At 41.4% G+C, this 25,424-nt stretch overlaps 1 long non-coding RNA gene across 4 annotated transcripts in view; it reads right to left on the bottom strand.

The window, feature by feature from the left end:
* Positions 1-25,424, bottom strand: part of LOC108448737 — a 213,677-nt gene that overhangs the window by 8,325 nt on the left and 179,928 nt on the right. For all 4 annotated transcript variants that reach the window (XR_001864739.1, XR_001864737.1, XR_001864738.1 and 1 more), the window contains 3 exons: positions 21,301-22,559; positions 17,120-17,259; positions 14,267-14,334 (listed from right to left, as the gene is read on the bottom strand). This is a non-coding gene — a long non-coding RNA (uncharacterized LOC108448737). The remainder of the gene's footprint in view (positions 1-14,266; positions 14,335-17,119; positions 17,260-21,300; positions 22,560-25,424) is intronic.

Raw genomic sequence — 25,424 nt, 5'->3', positions numbered from 1 at the left:
TGCCTCCCAAAGCACACAATTCTGTAGTCCAAACCAGAAAAATAAATAAATAAAAGTATCTACATGCACACACATACACATCTATGGATCCTTATCCAAGTCTATTTTAGTACAGCAGAAACCAGAAACTGTGGATGTAAAAAAGGACATAAAGAAGAAAGTCCTTTGTGCACTACTAATTTAAAAATAGTCTATCATAATTATTTCCAGAATATGTCAACATATAATTTAAAACAAATGTTTTGGATGAAAAAATAGCTTTTAAAATTACTGGTGGCAAGTAATATTTATAATGATATTGATTTTATTTGTGGTCTTTTCTCTCCTGCTTTCTGGTAAGCCACTCATTACTGGAACATATTTACCATACAGTTTGGACAAGAAATTGCCAATCTGTTGTCTTTCTGCAAATTGTACAGTATGATATTTTGTTAGTTGATTTTAATAATGATGATGATACCAGCTGGCTCAATCACATGCTAATATTTCTGTTTATTAACTGGGAAGACAGAAAAACTTAAAACTAAAAATAATTAATACTAAATCACAGAATGGTTTGTGTTGGAAGGGACCTTAAAGATTATCTTGTTCAATGGGCAGGGACACCTTCCACTTTCCCGTGTTACTCCAAGTCCCATCCAACCTGGCCTTGAACGCTTCCAGAGATGGGGCAACCACAGCTTCTCTGGGCAACCTCACCACCTCACAGGAAAGAATTTCTCCTGCACATCTAATCTAAACTTCCTCTCTTTCAGTTTGAACCCATTACTCATTCTCTTATCACTACAGTTCCTGATGGAGAGTCCCTCTCCAATAAGTAATGATAATAAATGCACTTCCAGGTGCAAACATCTGGTTGAAATCAATGAATTTAATTAGTTTAATGAGTTGCAACTCATTAAAAGAAAATACTGCAGAGAGTTGGCAAGTATTGATCACAATGTGACCAAAGTCTTCATGCTGATTAAACTTTTCGTGTTATTCATGAGTCAATTTTTGAATCAGGCTTTAAGTACTGTACCTGCTCCAGCTGACAGACCCCATCAAACCAAACCAAACCCAACCAAACCAAACCAAAAAAGAGACCGTTCTGAAAAAAAGCCAGATGAGACATTTGAGCTGGGCTGTGTTCAGGAACACTGGGAATATTCTCTGCTCTCCTGGTCCCCATGGTGGGAGATCCCTCTCCCTCACAGATGCTGCTGATGCTGCTTAAGCCTCTCTCTTCCCAGGTTGAAAGTTTCACCACTAAGCCAATCCAGAGCACCAGCTCCAATAGATCTTATCCACTGAGGAAACACTGTACTCCAGCACTATGGATTTTCCATGCAAGTACAAGAGATTAAATCAAACCTCCAGATACAACAGAAAAAAAAACCCTCCTGTTCTTTAGCAAAGCTTGGATCGAGGTTTAGATCCAAGCTTCATGGCTCAGGATCATTGCCAATTCTGTCATGTCTTTCCATTCCTCTTTCTGGACACGATCAATAGCGGCCGTGCCAGTAGAAATGAGCGTTGGAGGCTGTTTTTAGAGCCCTGGTGATTTGTGCTAAAGCAAAAAAGGAACAATACTCCAGCTGAAGCCTCACTTCATGAAATTTCCATCTCCATCCTGCAGGCCTGGGGTTTGGATGAGGTTCAGTTTTGAGGTGCTTAGCACTCAACTCACCAGCTAACGAGCACCGTGCCGGCCAAGACCTGGTTCTGCTCCGTTTCAACACAGCTTCAACTCGTCACCAAAATCAATAGATGGACTTGAGATTTCACCATAGTAACACACAAGAAAAAATTAAGGGCCCTGGGAATTTGCTCCTTTTGCTAGATTTTGAATGCTTTAGTCTAATTCTTTACCACAATGCATGACCCTGGACTAAACCTCTTGAGATTAATTCATGGAGCAGCTTTGGCGAGCTCTGCATTCAGCTTATTCTGAGAAAAACATCAACCCTTCATATTACAAGAGGAATGAAATTGTGTGGGTAGGTGTACCTGTGAGAAAAATGTTAAAATTATTCTTGTTCTCTTACACATTTCAAACACAAACCACAGAATTCATGTACTCTTTATAAACAAGCCCTCTATGAGACTTCCACATAAATATTGCATTCAGTCAGGTTCCTGACACATTATTAATAGGTTTTCTGTTTTCACCCAACAGATTTGATAGAAAACATTGTCTGCTCTGTGAGGAATACACAAGAACTAGTTGGCATCCATGCAATATATGCTGCTTGATGTAAATTGCTTCAGAGCTAGACTTACAAAATGTTTATTCAAGGCCTTGCAGCAATCTGTTTGGATACACAGCAGCTAGGGAACATGTCACCTACAATGCTGCTGGGCAGAGTCTCCATTTAAATCATTTTAATGGTAATAAAAGCCATGCTGCACAGAACCCTGTGCAGAGACTGCAAGCCAAGCCATGTTTAAGAAAAGTTGATCTTTTATTTATCTTTATGGGGGAGCTGATAAACTGAGGCTTCTGCTGGATACCCTCAGCAGAAGCACATGGGGCCTTTTGGTGACAGTGCATCCCTTGGAGTGAAGCTGGGTGTGATACCTCTCCATGTAGTGGCTCCACCTGGATTCAACACTTTACCATATTTTTGTCTACAAATTCATTTTAAAGGTCTTTCAGAATATTTTTTTTTTTAAATACCATTGTATGATACTAAATCATGTGCTTATGCTGACATATGCAAATCAAAAACTTTTGCGGGTCACGAGGACTAAAAAAATCATCCTCATATTTACAAACCAGCAATAGTCTTTGCCATCTGAACCTCCAACAGGGAATGTCATATCTGAATGACAATCCACAGGTAAGCTTTCCATCCACCAGCAGCAGTAACATCTGGGGCATCCTATTAATTTGTTTTCTCAAAGGCAATCTCACAAGGATCTGATCAAACAGCCCAGTGGAATCTGAACATCAGGAGGAGATCCTGACTCCAGGCGCTCGCAGACCGATGCTGCCCAGGGCACAGCCAGGTGACACAGAGCTGTGGTGACAGGAGCACAGTGTCCCCCCCAGGCTGTGCTGAGTGCTGTAATGGGTGTGTGGCTGGTGTTGTGCCACACTGGTTGCCAGTCACAACCAGAGCAAGCTGCTGGTGAAGTGCAAAGAGAAAAAGCACTGATCCATCACCAGCCCTGGCTATACCGTGAGAGAGACCACAGGGGTTTTGCTTTGTTTCTCAGCTTGACTCAGCATGGAGCAGGCAGCCAGGAGCAGCAAAGCCTAGAAAATGTTGAGCTGAGCAAGGAGGAAATGATGGTGACCCACCATATAATTGCTCTGAGGATAATCTTTCCTCCCCAAAGGCCCTGCAGGGCTGTCTGCAGGTGAGCTCTCACTTCAGTCGCTCACACACCGAGTTCACAGGATTGGAGAGGCTCTTGCAAATCAGTGCAGCCTCCAAGTTTTAGGTAACAGTATTACCTCTAACGGCCCTACCCCACTCTGTGCAGCTGTCAGATGCATGGTTGTACAGGGCTAGAGCCACATCTATCTCCTCATCTGGTTTTTGTTCAGATCTCCAGATTTTTCTATTCCCTGCTGCCTTTAACTCATTGTCTCCTGTTAAATTGATTGACAGGCTTGGCAACCATGCCCTCTTAAAAAAAAAGAGAATAAAAAAAAAAAGCAGTGTCTTGCCAGACAGAGTTTAGAGATAGTTCTGCATACATCTGGAATGTAGCAAACCATGAAACACTGGTGTCCTCTTAAAGCTCCCCTTTAACCAGCCAGAGGTTGCATAAAGACAGTGCTGTAAAGGTCCAGCCCAGCTGGGCTGTAGGTAACGTACCGATGTTGAAGGAAGAACATTTTAAAAAGGCTGGATCATTCTGCTCCTTAAGCTCCCTTGTATTCTCCCTGTAAATCTGGCCACACTCACCATGACTGATCTAAAATATTCCATTTTTAATTAGTTCCAGGCTCGCAAATGTGATTGCTACATCTGCACGACATAGCAGTGCCAAATCAAAGTCTGAGGCTGATGAACAAGTACTGCACAGTTTAAAGACCTGTTGAAGGAGAAAACAGGGCTACTCTACTATTGGAAATGCCTTTTGGAAAGTTTGGAACAGCCAGGTCTCCACCTCAATCTCACATTCCCACTAAAAATGAGAAACTGGGAGATACTCTTTAACTTCTTCACTATTGAAAAAAACAGCTCTCAGAAAAAAATGAAAATTTATAAATGTTGTGCTGTTCTGAAGATGTCTCTCTGCAGAGTTACCACCAGGAATTGTATCTGGAGGCTGGGGAATACCTTGACTCACTGACCTCATGTTTTAAAGCTGTCATGTCTGTTACTGTCTCCTGGGGCTTCCCACAACACAGGGGTGGAACAAACATCCCATGTACTCCCAAGTGGCACAACAAACTTCCTTTGCTCTGGATCTCTGCTTACAGTGTCCTCTTTCGGTAGTGTCTAACTCAATGCTGTTGATTCTCTGTCCTCTGTCAGAGACATAACAGTTTAATAAGGATGAGACCCAAATGCTGATGGGAACCCTGTTGTCCCAACAGCCAGGTGCAACCTTTTCTCCATAAATACAAGCCCCTCTGCTATGGAGTTCTGCTGAGCAGCTACTTGAAATGCATGGCACCTCAGGGGGAAGTTAAAGAATTCCTTGAGAAATTATCTTATAAGGAAGACAGTAACATGAGAAGGAATGCATCACTAATAATAAAGCATATGAGCATGGCTGATAGACAGAGAGACAGATAGGCTGAGAGATAGTCCCGAGTATTACTCTGTGGAATTTTATGCCAACTGAAACTAACATTTCTGTGGTTCACAGAAATCATTGCTGTCCCTAATTAGATGTCATGACTAAGCCATCCTAAGTCTGTGCATATGGGGTTTTTTTTTTAATTTTATTTTTGTTAATGTTCTGTGTTACTTTTTTACTCCCTTGAGAGCAAGGCTGAAACTCTCACAAGGATTAGGAGGTGAAATCTAAACCATTACAAACTGTGACTTACATAAATCTTACCATATGCACTTTTGGAATGTCTCTTATATTTTAAACTAGAGGTCTGTGTGTAAATGTTCTGGCTTTCAAGTCTCAAACCTAGGAAAATGGATGTCTCTCAGCTTTAATAGGATCTCTTGTGCAAGGATAGTAGCACCTGGCTTCCCACTGCAGGATAAAAAGAGGGATTTCCCCCTCTTCTGTGCCTTTGTGAGACCCTATCTGGAGTGCTGCATCCAGCTCTGGGCCCCCAATATACAAAGGATATGGACCCCTAAGAGTAAGTCTAGAGGAGGCCACACAGATGATCCAAGGGCTGGAACACCTCTGCTCTGGAGACAGGCTGAGGGAGCTGTGGTTGTTCAGCCTGGAGAAGAGAAGGCTCTGGGTAGACCTTAGAACACCTTTCAATACCTACAAGGGCTCCAAGAGAGCTGGAGAGGGACTGTGGACAAGAGCATGGAGTGACAGGGCAAGGGGGAATGTCTTTAAACTGAAAAGGGTAGGTTTACACTGGGTACTAGTAAGAGATTCTTCCCTGTGAGGGTGGTAAGGCCCTTGCACAGGTTGCCCAGAGAAGCTGTGAACGTCACATCCCTGGAAGTGCTGAAGGCCTGATTGGATGTGGCTTGGAGCAACCTGGTCTAGTAAGTGGCATCCCTGTCCATGGCAGGGGCATTGGTCCCTTCCAACCTAAACCATTCTACAAAATCTGATCACACAATCACTTTGTTTGCAACTTCTTACAGCTCCTGTGGCTGGGGGCTGCTTACAAAGAGGTGCTGAGGAGATGAGACTGGAGTCTCATCTGTTCCTGAGGTTAAGAACTGTCTAGAGGCAACATTCCTTTGCTTCCCAAAGGCTTGAGTCTCTGGCTGGCTGGAACAAAAGCCTGTCTGTTTTTGCCTTGCCTTGTCAGGATTAGCAGTACCTACCTGGGATCTGCAGTGTTGACCATGGCTGTCAATTAAAACTAAACACATTTCAGCATGGCTGCCAGCCAAAAACACAGAACCTGCCAAATAGTAAACACAGAAGATCTGCCTAGCTTCAAAACAATTGTGCCACCGCTGCGAGGAGAGAGTGCATATAATTCCTCTGTAATCCAGGGGCTGCCAGTGCCAATTCCCAAATGACAGATGAGGTCTTCAAAAGGAGCCCTCCAGAGCTGACTGACTACTATCTTTCTTCAATGTGAGATTTTTTTATTTTGTCATAACCTTTCTTAAAATATTCCTGATTCGTAGCAGTGCTTTTGCTCAGTAAGAAATGAAGGCACTAAAATGCATCAGACACAAATAAAACCACAGCACTTGATCAAAAGACCACAACAAGTGGATTTAGATTTTTTAGAATGGGTATCTACTTGTGATGTTCCATTAAAGAATCCATTGAGCTTGTATAATTAAATAATAAGGGAAATTATTTTCGTAAAACTAAACCCATAGTGAGGGTGAAACTTTCTTATAAACTCTCTTCTGAAGGGCATAGGACAATCATCATATGGTGGTTCAAACTAACAAAAAGGTGTATCAACTGTAAAAAAAGTCATCTTCCAAACTGAAAATGGATATTCACCACAAGAAATATATCTAAATTAACAGTGATGACTGAAAAAGATCTCAGAAGATGGAAACAGATTGAGCTGTGCCTGGAAGCTTTGGGACGTTTGGACATCTGAAATAAAGTGTCTCAAAGCTGCTCATGCTTGTAGCAGCAGGGAAGAAATGGGGCTGCTCTCATCCCACCTCCATGGGTCTCCAATCCAAAGCTTGGCTCTAATCCTTTGATTAGAAACCTGAAAGCAAACAGTTTCTATTTCCTGAACTATTTAAGAGCAATAGGAAAGACATAAGAAGATGATGAGGAATGGTGACAACTCTATGTGCTGCCCATAATGTGGTGTGTAAGGCAGCCTGCACAAACTCTTGTGGAGATGATACAGTGGAGACGAGGAGAGACTTATTTCCTGGCATCTCAAGGGCCAGACCTTGGAATGCTGTAGAGTTCTTTTTTTTTAGGTTTGTAAATCATCCTTAAAACCTACAACAGATGAAATATGGTTTTAATTTTATATTTAAAATGGAAACCAAACAAAGATGCCAGAGCACATTCTACTCTGTTTAACTGAACTTGGTAAAGCCTATGACAGCCACGTTTTCTTTTGCCAGAGAAACCCACTTGCCTTTTCAATTAGGCTTAGATTCACTCCAGAAATATGATGTTGCTGGGTTTAAATAGGGCTCACATGTTCCAGCTTTCACCATTATTGCCTCAAACCTCAACCGTGAAGATCTGACAACACGATGGGACAGGTAGATCAAGGGAAAGAAATATGGAGACACTAATAACCAAATACTCTACTTCAATCCCTGCCTTTCATTCTGAAAGCCCCTAAAGCACATTACAAATTGGGTGCTTTATCTCCCAAAACAATTTAATTCACCCATGAAATAAAACCATCTCAGGAGGTGGGGTATGAAGGAGGGCAGAGAAAGAGGCAGATGTTTAACATCAGCCCAATGAAATAATTTTCAATTTAAAAAACAACACAAAAAGAAAACTAGCAAACCCAAAGACCTATTTACACGAACACCAGATACTGCGTCTGTTACCTCTTTACTTTGAGGTTTCCATAAAGCAGGTAATGGAGCTGATACTCAAAATTTACAAAGTCCTCAAAATGTTTTGGCAGCCAACACAGAGTTAAATATTATATATGACTGAATGCCCTTCTGCCTGTCCAGGAGAGGTAAGTGCTCACTTGCTGCTACAGCTTTTCTCCAGAGAAGTACTGCAATGTGAGCCTTCAATCCAGACTTCATCAAAGTATAGCAAGATGCCTTGGTCATCCTGTTTTCTCTAATTTTATGAGTGCAAATAGCTTCACTGAGGAGGCAGTAGTAGCAGAATCACCAGTGTACGGTATTTTTCCATCTGTACATACATGTATAGAAAGAATCACTTTATTATGAGGGTGCTCATCATCTCTCCTTCCATCTGAGCATGATGGGCATTGATGGCATGGAATTTTTGGCAACAAACAGAAAAACAGGTTTGCTGTTTCTGGACTTGCCCACCTTCTCTCAGCAGCAGCCTCAAACGCTGTTTTGTTTTGACATGTGTTTCCAATAAAAACACAAGGTTCATATTGACAAGAGGAATGCTGGAGCAGACCACTAGTATTTCAGAGCAGCCACAAATTCTTCTTTCTCTGAGCCCCCAAGGGTCACTTCCACGCAGCAAGAATCCCAGTCTCTAATTATTCACGTTCCTCCACTGCCAGCCTCATTATCTGGTGAACTACTGTCAGATGAAGCTGAATTTTTCAATTATTTAAAGAGACACTGTCAACTCAGCTCTGCTCTATTTACATACATAAAATCAATAATCCCTTTCTCATTACCTCTGCTGTGTCTGCTTTAAATACTACTGAAGTTTGGAGAGGGGCAGTAGAGGTTTTCTTCTTTGCAGTAAATCCCCCAGAGAGATATTCTGGTGACCCATGTAAGGGCTGGGCTACTAAGACGTGCGAATGAAAACAAAATGTTGCTACTGGGATATGTTGCTGGAATGTCCTTAGTTTCATGCCTTATCTAGAAGGCCCAAGGATTTTTTTTCCTCAGAATTTCCATCTAAGATTTTGTGATCTAGAAGGCATTTTGCTCCTGACTTAGAAAAGAGCTCTTCTTTTAACCTAGCAAAGGACAGAAAGTTATCAAAGTGAGGGAAGTTGTTCCCATGAACCATGGTTCCTGGCTCTCTGTCATCAAGTCAAATGATGAGGATATTAAAGAATCAAAGGCCTTGTCTGTGCTTCTCCCCCACTTCCTCTCACACATAAGAGAGGAGCAGGAAAAGCTCTGAGGGTCCCTCACAGTACATGCCTTTGGAGCAGGGATGTACAAGGCCCACAGGTCTGGGAAGGCATCAAGCCCTTTTGTACCCTCAGGCTGGGTAAAGGGCAATCCCAGCTTGCTCCAGCTATGCACCTCTTCAGGTACACAAAAATTCCCCTCACAACCCTCCAGCAAGAATTACAGTGCCGTGACCTGGATTTTTCTCCACATGTCTGCAGACCATCCCCAAATGGATTAAGAAGAAATGCAGCCTGTGTGAGCTAAACATCTCCAAGAATCCCCCACAATCCTAGCAGAATAACTGGGAAAAGGGCATTGGCTCCTTTTCATCTCCTTCAGGGGCAAAAGGGACATTTTTAGTGAGTCTCCTTTATTCATCAAAGACATGATCCATGTGTTAAGAACCCTGTCTACACAGGAAACAAGGAGCATAGCCAAAACAACTGATACCATGGGGCTTTTCCTTTTGCGTCCCAAACAAGTAAAATAAGTATGGTGTAGCATTTATTTTTTTAAAATAAATTCTATTCAGACTTCCAATAACAACCAAAGGAAAACAATCACAAAGAACACAGAATAAGAAAAGCCATTCCTGAGACACAGTGCTATTACATGCCATGAATTGCCGTGTCTTCCCATTTCACCTCACACTGGCACAAACGATAATGGAAGCCCGAACAAATTTCTTGAACCAGCAAGTCAGGCTCTCAGGAGGAAAATTCAGAACATTTGTTGTCTTTCTACTTTGATATGCTCTACAATCTCACACGAAATCAGGGCTCAGTGGGAACGGCCAGGCTCAGCGTACCAAAGGCAATGGGCTCCCCTCCTAGGGAGCTAATCAAAACCATCCAGTCTCAGCAGAGGGAAGGCTAAAAGCAAAGCACCAGCAAATAACTAAATAAATACAATTGCTACCCCTTAAATAACCTTGTCACCAAAACACAGAACTACACTGATAACTCCATCCTTCTTCTGAGCAAACACACTGGGTGTATTTAACTTGACAGGTTTTTCGAGACTCATATTCCATAGCTTTCCATATTGTCCTCAGCGGGACACAGCCAACAGTCTGGAAAATAATATCTTCTCTAACTCCACTATTCCCTCCCCCACTTTTTTTTTTCTTGTAATCATCCGTATTATTAATAGGAGGCAGCTGGTTCCCATTAATGTTGGGAAAAGTGGTCTATCTCAGGAATTATGGTTTAAATTGGCTTGTAGTCTGGGGGAATTAGCCATCTGCACCTGGCCTAACATGGATATTTTCAGCCATACTAATCATAAACAGGGCTTTGTCCTAGTTGTGTCCACTTGGGTCTCTCACTCTGTCGGTTTTTTTCCTACTTAGAGAGTGGGGAAAAAAAGAAAAAAAAATAATCCCATTAACCCTTTCACAGAATTAATCAAAACTTAACTACTTTATTACTGTCCTGCATTTTAATTTGTGTTTGTAACTGAACACATCATTTGAGTGGGGCCCAGCACGAGTCCTGTAGCTTTTCAGAGGCTGAAGAAAATTGGCAAGAGGAAGAGGCAGTTGTTTGACAAGCCAGCTGTGATTTAGCAATAACTTCATGACGTCCACACGAAGCTGAATACCATGTGGGCAGGAAAGGCTAAGCACTAGGGTAAGGCTGCAGAGAGGGAGGGTTGCAGTATGTAAAGCAAAAACACCAGGACATTGCAAATTACTCCAAAGAATGTACTGTAATGTAAAGGGAATGTAGGTTTTGGGGTAGCTTTTCCCCCTGCCTTCCATTTTATGCCCATATTTGGCAAAATGGTTGTGTTTTCCAGTGGTTTGGGGCTGAGAAAAAAGTGGATTCAAAGGTGAGTGAAAATAGATGACATCATCAGGTCAGGGGACTGCTCTCTTTGTCTCACAGACTTGGCAATGAAGGTATAAGCTCTATCCCACCTCCAAACTCTACAGGGAATCCATCCACAACTGCAGTTATAGGAATGAGTAGTTATTCTACAGAGCCTATCCAGAAGTTTGACCACTTTTTTTTTTGAACAGCTGGATCTTTGCAAAGATTTGTGAAGGACAGGATTTTCTCTCTCTCCCCATCAATCTTGCTGCCTTAGTGATTATAAATGGACAGTGCTAATGTGTTTAAAAACTGTATAGACAAGGTCTGGGAGAATAAGTTCATCAGTGGCTGTTAATGATCTGGACAAGAGTTTTGGCTTGAAAGCCACTGAACTACTGCACGCTGGAACTGCTGAGGCTCTGCCAAGGAACTGCTCAGTCTGATCACGTCCAAATCTCCTACTCTCCCTACAGACAGGATATTGCATTAGCCATGACACTGTAGCTGTTTGTACACACACCGTTATGAGGGCTTGTAGTGCAAGCAAAAATACACTCTTTAATCTGTCACTCACAGCTTCTCTATAGTCTTGGGGTTTTGTCTGAACAAAGCCAGCTCCAGTGGCCACTTTTTGTGGTACAGCATCCCTTCTCCACCCAGACCTACCGTTGGACTACTGCACTGAGGTGCCAAATCCAGTGTTGTGCCAATACACAGTCATCCCCCACTATGTCAAATGCCAGCATGTCCTGGCACTGCACATCTCAAGTATAAGGAGTCAGAGAGTTCCTTACAGCTCCCTCAAGTTTCCACCTGGTTGATGGGACCACCTAGCTCTAAATGGGTTTGTTTGCTTGCTCATTCCTTTTGCAGGATCCAGTGAAAACAAGCAGCCAAAACGCTGCCCTCTCATGCAAGAGCCTGTTGCCATGCTATCTGCAGCTTCTCTGGGATCAGGAAGTGCCAAACACTTGGAAAACAGCTTGGGTCTTCTAGGCCAATTTGGAGTCTCAAGAGGCCCAGATAGTTTGGATAACCTACAGTCAAGCATTACAATTTATGGGAGCTTTTCCAAACCAAACTCTGAATCAAGTCACTCACCCATCAGTAACTGAAACACCTCTCAGAACAAGGTGTGCTGCCAAGTGCTGTGAGGTAGGGCCAGGCAGCAAGGAGAAGGGACAGGGTCAGCTGGGGATGGACTGCTGAAGCCAGGCCTTGGAGGGCAGGGAAGGTGCAATCACCCTTCTATGAAAACATGGGCAAACAGCAGGCAGCAGAAGGAAACAGAGCATAAGGAAGGTAGTTTTTAATATGCAACTTTGAAAAACCCATTCAGCTGCCCCCAGAGAGATCTAAATCAGGAGGAACTGGTTTGTGAGAGTAGGGAATAGTGCCAAAGCCACAAAGGGGAAAGATAGAAACTACATCTGCAATGAAGATCAGTGTAGGTCCCAGAGGACTGAAAGGTCCCAGAGCACCTTGTCTCCCCAAATGTAAGGTACAGTAAAAAAGGAATGAAAGGAAGGAGGGGAGGGCAGAAAGACATCCTTAATCTTGGTGAGCTCTTAAGTTTACTGAGACAGACACAAATTCCTGGAAATGAGAGTTCCCACCTCTTCAGGGAGGAGGATTTAGGCACAGAAGCCAGAATAATGAATCTTGCACAAGAAAGGTGTATTAACAACAAAGTTATAGAAACTACACAAAATAATAACTGAGAGAAAAGGCACCTGTAATCCCCAGATACGTCGTGTTGGAGGTGTGCACAGTATCCATGATTCAGATGCAGTAACTCAGGAGAAATAGAAACCAAAAGCAAAGACTCCCCTGTGACTTGTTCCTTTGCCTGAGTCCACCAGCAACAAACCAGCCCATGACTTCCACCTGCTCTGACTCTTGTCCTCCTCCTAATTGAGGTACTCAGGGCCTGTCTTTGGAGTAATTGGTGCAGTGTCTGGTACACTGCAAACCTGCTCTCCATGTCTGCTCTGGCTGGACAGTTAAACTTACTTCTTCTTCATGACAGCACAGATCACAAAGTCCAGAACAAAAAGTGCAAAAGCCAGAGACAAACTCTGCTGGCTGGAGATGCAGCTGTGGAAAAAACTTGCAGAGGAAATGAGACAAATCCAGTTAGAGCACCTTTGGGACACAATGAAAAATGTTTTCCATCGCAAGCAGGATGATATTCACAGCATCACCATCCCTTCACATCTGAGGAGAGAGATATTTTTAACCATAAAAAAGATGAGAACCAGAGATATCCCAACCTTGCTTTTGCTGACCTTTCTTTTCTCTCATGAGCAACAGTCATGTATTAAACTGCTGTGATAACCAGAAGGATAAACCATCAGGAAGCTCAATTTAACAGCAAGGAAAATACTGACAGGAAATACTTCAGGAGGTTGTGGAGATGCATCTCCTTCCAGCTTTTCCTACCTGCTTCTATCACAGAGCCACCATCACCCCGCAGCTACATAGACTTTTTTGTAGCAAATAATATACCTGTAAAAAATACATTTATTTCCATCCCATTCCTGAATTTCTGTGCACGTCCCCCATCCCAAATAATCCTCATTGGTGCATTTCAAAGCCAAACCTCTTGGAACACCCTGGATCTTGGAGACTGACACCCTAACCATAGTTGGTCCTTCAAGAAGAGGGATTCATGTCACCAACCTCATCACACAAGAGCCTCTGAAAATCCAAAGCTTAACATGCTGCTTGACTCCAGCAAAAACGCAGTCTTGTAACAAAATAAACACAAGAAAAACCTCTTAATAGCGCAAAGACCTAATTCAGGGAGTAGATCTCATTATGGGAATAGCACGTGTCTGTCTTACAGACCTTAAAGACCACATGCTTTGCTTATTTCAGAACCTGACTCCATAAAACAAAACACTGCAGGATAATCATATTTATTTGTTTGGTTTTCCACTTTGTTCAGTTATCCCAGCTTAAATCTAAGCCAAATGTTACACTCCAAAAACCCCATGGATATACATGTTTTTTGATTTACTAACAGAAGTAACAAAATAGGTTACTAAAGCCAAGACCAGAGGTCCTCATTTGTAACCATTTATCCTCACATAGTTAAAGGTCACCCACAAATTACAGACTGTGGGTTCTAGCACCATTTTATATATATAAATATACATGTATATTTACAACTGCTACATACTTATTTTCCACGGTGTGGTGCCCAGTGTTTCTGCTGCAGCCTGAAACGGAGCTGCCTCACAGGAAGGCTGTGCCTGGTGCTAAGTTTAACACACAGGAGCTGTTTTTGTTGCTTATAAGTGAGAGGAGGAGTGGTAACACGGTTAAATCAGTTGTGCCCAAGACAATCAAAGGTAACTGTTGTGGTTTGTGAGCTAAATGGCTGCTCGTGTCCTACATGAAATAGAGAAACAAACCTAGAAAACCATCCCGTTAAGAAATGACTCACTAGACCAGAAAAAAAAAATTGTTTGCAACTATTCCTATCTTTTTCTTGATTGAAGGAGAGATTGGAATGACAAGTTGAAGTTTTAAACATCAGAATGTCTACATAACCATAAAATTTGTGAAGAATTATAAAAATGAAGGAGTTGTACTTACATTCTCATTTATGAATCTTTAGGAATGAGCCTTTCAACATTTCTCTGTAGCTCCTGCCACCTGAAAAACTGAAAACCTGCATTCTCAGGGAAATTCATGACTCAGGAAATCAACACTTTAAGAAAAACTGCACACACTGTGTGACCAGCACTAGAACTGTGAAAGTGGGCAATAAGCCTGTGTAAATTGATTACCCTGCAAGTTTATAGGGCCAGTGAAATTATTAGGGAGTAATTTGTAGTCACCTACAAAAAAGAGGTCTCAGGTTAAGCAGATGGTGTGTTACCATGCAGGGAACACTTAAAGCCAGTGAGATGGAGCTTCTACATTATTTACAACTTGCCATTTAAATTAGATTTCAAAGCTGACCAGACTTCTATAGGTTTCTTCCAACCTGAAACATTCTGTGAGTTTAAGATTTTGGCATATATCTCTCTTCAGTGGGGGGTGGGGAGGAAGGCTTTTCAAAATGCAGAAAGAAGTCAATCCTGGATGAAAAGTCAGAGGTGAGAAAAATGAGGTGAGAAAAATAAATAAATGATTATTTATGCTTGGGCTTTAAATAATGTCCTCCCTGCAAAATGTGTTTTGAAGTTTTGGCATTTTCTAAGCAGTTCTTCAAGGAAGTTATACAGACCCTTCAGTTCTGTGCAGCTGGGTGAGGTTCAGCACAGTGTTGCTCACTACTGTGAGGGACTTCACACACTCTGCACTATTAGACTTGGTGCAGTATGTACAGACTGATGCTGTCTCCCTTTGAATCCCTCCAGCTCTTTACCTTGGTCTCTAGTTTTATTTCTGATCAGACTTCCCATGAAGAGTCACCACAAATTCCTAAGTCCCTAAAGATAACTTAGGTTTTCTTGCAGACTCAACAGCCCCACATACTCCACCTGGGAATAATACATGGAAAAATTACCAAACCTTGTGTTTCACACAAAAGAAAGAGATTTATCTCATTAAAAACCATTCTTTATATTCCAGCTTTAAATGGACATTTCTCACTTTGCTTTCTTCTTTTTCTCACCTTCCATCCCTGTTCAAGCACAACAGCCCCAGAAGACAGAATCATAGGATGGTTTGGGTTGGAAAAGACCTTAAAGACCATTGAATGCCAACTCCTTGCCATGGACAAGGATGCCTTGCACTAGACCTGGTTGCTCAGAGCCCCCTGGGACTGTCCCCATGCGCAGAGACAGGGCAGTCCCCACAGACTCGTGCTGCTGCCTGTGCCCCATGTTCTGCCCCATGTGGGCAGACCAAGTGCTGAGCCAAGGGGGCAAAGAGGTAAATACATGAAACTGCCCCCCAAAAGTGGGAAGACAAAACAGGGCATACACAGGGCAAAGGGAGAAGAAACCAAGCTCCGCTTCTCCCAGCTTTCTGCTCCCTTAGAGAATCACACAAGTACAAAATCGTGAAAACAATAACCCCAGCTGCAAAGGCAATGAAGCAATTTGTTAGGGAGATGACATTTTTAATGAGAAACACTTGCTGGAGGAGAACAAAAGGCCCTGTTTGGTCAGAGAGATGCTCTTGATACTCTTCTGAAGTGCATGAAAAAGTAATTTCATTTAAGCGTCATACACAGAGCAGCTGAATTTCCTGGGGCTCCAGATGTTGTCCTGTGCAGATGCTGAACAAATGGAACTCTGTCTTGATGAAATGAAAATAAAAAAGCAAGCCTTCCTAAACCAAAACCCATGCACCAGAGTATTTCATATCTTACAAGAAGAAAAAGGGAAGAGAAAAAAAGAGAGAAAACCATGTAAATTGGAGGAAAAGGGAGTTCTTGAACATGGCAGTGTTGCCCATAGGATAGGGTTCTTAATCATCTGATGGATAATTGAAGGAGAAGAGAATCTGGATTTGCAAAATACTGAGATCTGGCCCTGATGCTTCTTTTTCTTGGCTTTACTCCATTTCTCTGTGACATTTATCTGGCTGTGTTTACACTGAGTTTGTTCCCTAAGAAGGGACAGATTCTGCAAGCTTTTATTAAAAGAAGTTACTGGAACATTCTGGGGTGAGTGACAGATTCAGAATCAACAACTGCAAAACTATAATTGATATTTACAAAGGGTAAAAGTGCAAGCCTGATTCCTAATTGAAATGACACAAGTTTATGTCCTGAATTTTGGGGAGGGCAAAAGGTTTGGTGCCTCAGTAGTAAAAGCTTTTGAAATAAGAGATCGGACCAATATCAGCTCTCACATTAATGAAGACTAATGAAGTATAATGACCTTGATATTCAGCTACTTCATTCCTGAACTTTGGGGTGGGTGACAGAAGTAGATGTAGATGATTCCTAAGCTTTGTAAGCCATACAGGGCCTATACAGATCCTGATGTAAATCAGAATAGCCTTAGGCCTGCTGGCTTATGCTCTCTTTTTTTTTTTTTCTGCCTTTTTAGGCTCTGAAAAATGGACACTATTCACTCTTTCTTCTAAGGCACAAGTCTCCTCCTGCCACAACATTATCCTTCTGCTAAGTGGTTCCCTTCCCAAGAAGGCAATGCTGTCACAGACAACTCTGCCTTTGGAAAAAAAAACCAAAACTAAAAGCCAGGTTTGTGATGCTGGTCTATCAGCAGGTGGTACTGTGTAGTCAGTTTATAGTGAACGAAGTGAGAACGATAATATTGTTCTAAATTGGGATTTGGAGAGGGTGGTTAGCATCACATCTGACACCTCCCTGAAGGGCAAAGCTTAAGGGTGACACACCAGAGTACACACCAAACCAGGGGGAAGCACACAGTGGGTGTGTTAAGTAGATCTGAATAAGAATAGAGCTAAAAAATTGAAAAATAAAACAAGGTAGTGCATGCAAGTTATGAGAAGCTGGGGACTGACCTTTTGTTTCTCTCTGCTGAGAGGTAGGAAGAGGCAGAGAGCAACCACTCTCCTGCTCAGCGGGAAGAAGTTGCTTCCAGTAAGTCTCACCGGTCAGAGAGAAGTGATCTTGGAGTTCAGGCAAGAAGTAGATAAGAGGACTGAAAAAGAACATTCCTTGTTATTTTTTAAAAGTAATGCGTCATAGGTCAAATGACCTAGTTTTGTCCAAACTCAGTCAAACCTAAATCTTAGATGACCTAATGTAAACATCAGCAAACCAGCCACGGTGCTGGTGGCTCACAGAGGAGCATTGTGCTTTGGAGAAACCTGCTTGAAGCAATGCAATAAAAACGAATTGACCTTAGGATGGAAAAATTAACTTTTTACAGAATTATTGGGTGTGATCTAGTGACTGCACTGAATAATCCGAATTCCAACAATAGGTAATGCTTCTAAGCATGTTACCAGGTTTTGTTTCATGCATATGTTGCCAAAGTAATCCCTTTGCATACACAGAAAGTAGTCAGTGAAACTTAACTTCTGGTGAGCACTTATGAGAGCCTTCTACAAGCAAGCAATCTGTTACTTTATATTCTAAAGAGGTTTCCTTATGGCCTGCCCCCACCAGCAATCAGCAGCATACCAACAGTCTCCAAGTCTTGATTGCTAATGAGGAGAAAAAAAAAATCACTGGGGAAGAGGGAAACTAAAGATAAATAAGGTATTTTGCTCTCATTTTTTCTCCGAGCACACCCTACAGCAGAGTGTGCTTGAGCCATGTGGGATACAGGTTTAATCCCACAGAACTTTTGCTGCAAGGATTTCGGGGCAGGGAGCATTTTAGCATTTCCAGAGCAACAGCAAATGCTGCCACATGAGCCAGCATAAAGGAGACAAACAGGGAGTGGTGCTGAGGGACTGGGGACCTCAGGGCAGTGACAGAGCCACACGAACAAGGCAGAGTATTTTTAAGGGTGACCCTCTTATTAAGGGTAACACCATTCCAGAGCAGGCACTGTTAAATCCTGCTCATGGGAGTACACAAGGCAGAATGTCACTGGAACCTCATGTTCCCTCTCTCCTGTGTCATTTTCCCCAGAAATCCAAGGGTCATCTGCATGGCAGATGCTAGGCCTTCATCTGACAGAGAAGCCAGTGGAAATGGGCTGTGTGCCTCTCCTTAGAACCATGGAATTCTCTCTCCTTGTGCATCTCCAAGCAATGGGCAGCCAGACAAATCTTTGGTAGTGTAGCAGAATCCAGGGTATCATTAGAACAACCTGTATTCAAAATCCAGATTCCTCATATCCAACTTTTCAGGGACTTCTTGGCCTTCTCTATATTTCTTTTGATATTGTAAAATAGTTTTTTTAATTCCCTTAGACATAAATATAAAATAATTTCTTAAAATCATCTGGAATACCCAGCTTCCTCACAGATTGCTAAGTGAACACACTTATCCCCTCAGAAACACCAGGGAATGATGATTTCCTCATTCAGGAATCGAATGTTCACTTTCATGGGTCATTAGAGATGGATAGCTCTAAAGGTAGTCTAAACCTTTAAACTCCCCTGTCTTTTAGTTAGGGGAGAAAACCAAGAGAAAGACAAAGAGAGAGGAAATAATGAACATTTGCAAAGCCACTAATGAGCTATTGTGGGTCATTACTTTTATTTCCAAAAGGAATTTAAATTACAAACTGTTTTGAGAATCACTTGTATTAGGCATTTACTTCATAATGAATGTGACTGCAATTTTAAAAAGCTGGTGCGCAGGATGGTAGAGAGGCCATAAAAAACCCAAGTTACATATTGAATTCAGTGTACACATAATGACCATATTATTTCTAGGGAATTAACTTTTTTTCCCCCCTAACTTTCCAGACTCTGAATCATTTTCTAATAGGATCTCAACAGGCAATAGTATTAAAAATGTGTTAGATGTTAGCATCTGGGCCAGGAAAAGCATGACAATCTAATATAGAGAATCTAACCAGGGCAGTCATCCAAACCTGCCATCCATCTTTCTGTTCTCTGTGGTGTCTCTCCCACTTCAGGGTACATAGATTGAGCAAGTCCTTGGAATAATGGCATTTAAATGAGGTAAAACCTACCTGATGACATTTCCTTGCCAGGCAGGTTGCAGGTCCCAGAGAACTGATACCCAAACTACAGTTGTCTTCCTCTCAATAATGCCAATTTGAATACAGGAGTCGTTTCAGCACATGGAAGCAGATTAAACCAGCAATCTCATTCCATTAAAGGGAAAAGAGAACCCCAAAGCCCCAGCTGTCATGATCTCGACACTTGATTTTCATTCCACAGTGGAACAAAAATGAAACCTTTCAACAATTCTCATGAAAACTTTCAGGAGAGAGAGACAAGCCAGAGTAATGAACTTGCTGGGTGGGTAAGATCAGCAAACTGGAACAGCCACAGTGGGGGAATTTGAAAAAAGGGGCTGATGCCACATTTTTTTACTCGAGACAGAATATTCAGTTTCAAGATCCTCCTTTATATTAAACAAATCTCATTATAACTATAAGGCAGTCTGGTCTGAAAAACTTATTCTTTTCCAGTTTTCAGTAAAATGGCTTCTTTAATAGAAATATTTTTAGTTTTTTTTTTTTTCTTTTTTTTCTTTTTTTTGGTGATCCTAAGCCCTAAGCCTGTGGGGAAAAATACCCAAAATCTTATTTTGACTAGCATGAAATTCACTGTCTAGATTTAGGATGTCTATTTACCCTCTTCCTATTTATCACAGTAGAACAAATGAGGTCACATTGGGAAAGGAGCAGTAAATACCTAAATCAAGAATACCTGCATCTTTCCAGTATGTCCACTTTTTCTGAGGTGTCCAGGGGGGCTAAATATTAATCAATCAGCTGCACAATGTACAGCTGCACATCATATTTGGATGCTAGCAAGCTTGATTAAAGTCTTTCTTCAGTAGTGCAGACTGCTAAGAAACCATAGCTGTCTTTGAAGGCTTAAAATTGCCAAAGGCAATATAAAAAGAAAGAAGAAAAGGCATTTTAAACAAATTAGCCCATTCACGTGTTTTAGCTTAGCAATCTTTGCAGAGAATCAAAGGAAGCAAATTATTTGAGTACACTTCTGGGGGTTCTGTGTGCAATGGTTATGTTCCCTCCCTTTGGGATAGATTTGCATAAAGGAGCTGAACTCAAGATTTGTTCAAAACTTAAAACTAAAGCTTTAGTGTTTAGAGGTATTTTGTTTTCCTACTCAAACACACAGAATGTGATCAGAACAATGGGCACTTTCTTTGGGCACTGTGTCCAGTCCCTTACACTGCAGGTACATATCAGAGAATTATAGAATCATTCCGAAACAATAATTTCTTTGAAAAGCTACTTTAAACATTCACGATAACATCAAGATGCTGCCTCTTCTTCTAACGTGGACATTCCACTTCATGCCAATGAACCTGCCTACATCAAAAAGCAAATGTCTTGCAACCATTAATCCACAGGGAGACACAATGAAATGTGTGAATTTGGAAACATTTCTTTTGTAGTTGCTGGGCTTCACTTATACTTTGCATGTCTGCTTGGATGACCCCATGAATACATTAGTCCAGTTGAGCTGGGGTGCTCTAAAGTCAAAATCCATTTAACTGAGCACATTTTGTGTTCTCAGTACCCCATTCTAGATGCTCCTAGAACAAGGACATCTCTGTGTTTCTAATAACTCCAGTGGCCAGTAGAAAGTAACTTCTCTGTTTAGTTTAGTACTGACTTGGAAAATGGCTAAACAAGACAGAATGGTTTTTATTATTATAATTATTATTACTATGGTTTTAAGCAAAAGATAAAACAAGAGGGAACAAAAGTTAAAGCTATCGAGACTGAATGGTGTTTATTTTAATTCCAAAAGAAAAATATTTACTTCCAAGGCTTGAGTATTTGCAATGTCCTTATTAGTTAGAGTGCATAAAAACAACAGAGGTAGGAAACAACACCTGTAAAGGAAAAATGGGCTACCCAGATGTTACAGGACTTTCACTGAATTCCTACCTGTGTGTGGTTATTACAGACACTGAGGTATAAAGCAGAGCACTGCTCATTTTTATTGCAGGAGAGACTACATGCAAGCATGTGCATTATGTTCTAGTGTGTTCCATCCATTATTCACTGATATTTTTGACATACAACTTTGCTTTTGCCATGAATATTTACCTCAAAACAACTTGTGAAGAAGCTGCTGCATAAAGTACTCAAATTACTGGGAATCCCAGGAAACATCAAACATTTGGTTCTTCATTTTGTTAAGAGTATTTTCAGAAAAACTCCAATTTTGGCCTGGTAGTCTCATCTGTAAAACATTCAGGCTCATATTTCATGAGAACATTTACATGAGGGAAAAAAAAAAAAGAAAAGGAGCAATAGAAACTTCATTTTGGCTTTAATTATAGTTATTACTGCAGATCAAGGGATATTAAAATAGTCCACTGCAGATGGACTCGCACATATATTGAATCAGAGGTTCGAAGTGAAATATTTCATCGGCAAGTTGCTCATAACTCCTTATTGGTGCACCACAGGGTAAGCCAGCCAGTAAGACAAAAATCTATTAAAACACCTTTCTAAGGCTTTCACTCTGAGACTAAAGAAGAGCACTGATTTTCTTATATTAATATTGCATAAATACAGACTGAAGGCTTCTCCATAGATATTTGTTAAGGTGGGAGGGAGTCTCTTTACAGAACGTTTTGGGAGTGTGCTGCTGTGTTCACACTTCTGGCAAGGAGGGGAGGAAAGGAAAAAAATGGGTTTGAACAACTTTTTGCACCTCCTAAATTATGCAGGACAATCTCTCTACTAAACATCTCTTATGGGAGAAAAATGCTCATTCTCACAGATTCCTCAGTGGTGATTTATGGGGTTTATCTCCCAGTTGAGTAATCCCATAGCAGAATAAAGCATTACTTGATCAAGTTCCTTGATCAACTGGTCAAAAATCAAAGATCTGGTTCTTAGAACCCCTCACAAATTTGGATTTCATTACCAATCTGGAAGACTTAAGATAGCAACCACAGGCCTTGTTCACACATTTTTCTATAATTAGGTTACCTGCCCCCGTAAAGAGATCGTCACACAGTGAACGTCTGTAGAAAGACAAAGATACTTGGAAAGAACAAATGGAACCACTGCCACACCTGGAGAATGGCATATCTCATTTTAAATTGTCCCTTACAAACTTCAATACAGGAGCAGTGGATGAGAGTTAAGTGGGTATGTTTGGGATAAGGGAATGAGTTGCTGAGATATATGAGGATTTAAAGGAAAACAATTTGATTGAGAGGTTTGTTCTGCAGGGAGGGTCCGAAGATAGGGCCAGAGCAAGAAGTCCAGAAGGTTGTTTTAGCAGCAATTTCAGCAGATTGAAATAGCCAAATCAAGTCCTTCAGTCAGCACGAGCAGTCAGAGAGAGCAATCTGAGAAGGTAAAAAGAAAAAAAAAGTTTGTATTTTCTCTCCCTCTGTGACTGCCTTGCTGATGTGATTTTACATGTTTACTGTCATGCACGTGGAGTGCAGTCAGAGGCAAAGAGGAGGAGGGGGAGGGAGTAGGAAGTCAAACAAAAGTCATGTGAAAGGAAAGTCTGGAGTAAAAATAGCATGAAAGCCCCATTCTGTTACCACGGGGCCAGATGTGGCAAGGCAACATATCTAGAAACAGTGTGGGTCTCAGATGGTGTTTTCATGCCCATCTCTATTTATACTGGTGATATATTACCATTATTACTGCATTCATGTGCATCCACTGCACCCACAGTGCAGTCTCTGAGCTGTAGTGCAAACCTGAGTAATTACATTAATTTATCACACACACCTTTGCCTCACCACCTCCTCCCTCCTGAATTCTCTTAGCCTTCCAAACAACACTCTTATGTTAGAAAATTTTAAAGTGTTTAAGAGGGAGGAAACCAGTAGGGCTCTATAAAATCTGAATAAGGTGTTACAAAACATGCCCTGAGAATATGTTGGGTCCATCCTTCTTTAACAGTGCAAACCAAGAGTAACACCAGTGTAGTTACACTGCTGCTCTATTAGAGGACGACACCACAGGCCAGATCCAAGAACCACAGGGTGAAATTGCCTCCAGGACTAATAAAGCTTAATATCTCTTGTAAAATTATTAACCCTAATTAGGGTCATTATAGCTCCTTAGCACTAGCACCTCACTTGCTTGCCTATGTTTTAAAAGCAGTCCAGTTTTTGTCACCACTGTTGGTGTTCAGAGGTTACTGCAGAACATCTCTGTTGATGAAGCACACCCTTAATTTTTATGGCCTAAGTGAATAAATTTTTTTTCTGTTCCCCACAATGAGATGAAAAAGTGAGCTAATAAAACTCTCACAATAAAAAAATCTCACTCCAAGCAGATCAGCCCCTAAATTTGCAACATTTAAGGACAGACAACAAGTAGCAGCACTGAGTTTTTACTTTGATGGAGTTTAGGCAGTGGAAGCCACAAGTAACTAGAACACTACACCAGGAAGGACAGAGAATATTTGGTATTTTCAAGAGTCCTCCCTGGCCCCCCACTATCTCTTTTGTGTGGCTGCTGATACAGCTTCTCCAAGGGACAGGACAATGAAATAGGTTTTGCTTTAATTTCACCTCTGCACCACAGAGGCTTCCTAGACACTGGCAGCAAGAAAACAGCTTCTTTTGGGTGGGATATCCTCATCTTTCATGGCTTTCCTTCCACAGCCATCAGGTGAATGAAATTTTTAAATTGTCCCCCATCTCACCCAGACACCAGCACACCTGCAGAATCATGGCTTTTACCTTTGTAAATTACTGATTCTGGTGAGGGTCTCAGGTTGTTCAAAGCAATTCTGTTAATAAGGTAGCACTGGGTTGATGCATCTACACACACAGATCCCAAAGAATTTTTTGGGTGCAAGGGGGAACAATTCATCTGTTTCTTTGAATGCAAAATTACCTACACGCTCTCAAATCTGTTTTAAATATTCAGGCCAACTTCCATATGGGCACATCCTAAATTTCACTTTCCTCTGAATCAACATAAATTCCCAAGAATCCATAATTCTGCCTGTAGCATTCCCTCACTGACCAGCTTAATATTTTACACTCCAAAAATCAAATAAGAAACTTCTTCTGATATCATTATCATTTTCCTCATATGGCATCTCTCCTTCATCCCTTTTTGAAAGTCCTTTTATTTCCTTTTAAGAGTCATGAATGCAAACACAGAGAGAGAATGATTCAGCTCTCTGTGTTCATGCCAGTCGAATTCATCCCACTTTTAAAGTTTAATTCCACTTTTAAAGGAGTTTAATCCTACTTTTAAAGAAGTTACTTCTACTGGTCTCTATCTGCTTCAAGGTTATGTGACCTAAATCCTGAGATCAGAACCAGACACAGGAGCAGCTTACTCAGCAAAGCAAGTGGACTATTTGAATATAAATCAAATCTAACAGAGAGTGTGATTAGGTATCTAGTTTTTTATCACACAGCAGGAAAGAAGATTGAATAGTAAGCATTTTGCATCTGAAATACACTGATAGTTCAAAAGTCTTTGGGTTCTGATGGCTGGGCATGTTTGTGTATAATTTACCTTAGTTTGGCTGTTCCAGTATAAGCTGAAATTAAAGAAGTCAGCCTATAAGAAACTAGGATCTTGTCATTTCCATCATCTTAAAGGGGAGATAAGAGCTCTTCAAGCTACTGGTGACACCTTGACAGCTCAGAGACAAGCAGGCACATCAGTGCACAGGGGTCTGCCTCAGCCAATGTTCAGGGTCACCCACACAGCATTGCCCCATCAGGAGACTTGCCCTGTTTGAATCTCGCTGGGGACAATTAGAAGATGGGTGCTGGGGTGAGCTCAGCTGTCAGTGGGAGAAGCAGACACAGCAGAGCTGTCAGCCTTGGAGCCCTGCACAGGGACTGAGTTATGCTCTGGGTACCACATGGAAATACAGGTTCATGAACACAGGAGGGTTATTTCAACAGTAGCATTATGGGATGGCTGTCAATGCTAACTACAACAGATCTTTTAAAAACATAAACTTTTTAGCGTTTAAACATTTTTAATCTTAAATAGTAACCTTCAAAGCTGATCAGACAGAGCCAAGGAGTTGTTTGATGCCTGAAACACCTGGAAGAAATCATTGCACCCCAGTTTGGTCATCATATTCAAGATGTTTCTTCCCTTTTCTGACTCTGTTTAGTCATTAAACAAGTGAAATGCCCTTCAGAGATGCCATCACACCGTCACACCGTGCTGCTGACCTGCAGTGCCAGTGGATAAAACCTGGCCTCACAAAT

The sequence above is a fragment of the Corvus brachyrhynchos genome, unplaced genomic scaffold, assembly GCF_000691975.1.
Source record: "Corvus brachyrhynchos isolate BGI_N302 unplaced genomic scaffold, ASM69197v1 scaffold97, whole genome shotgun sequence".
NCBI lineage: Eukaryota > Metazoa > Chordata > Aves > Passeriformes > Corvidae > Corvus > Corvus brachyrhynchos.
This window is presented reverse-complemented; position numbering and strand designations above follow the sequence as displayed.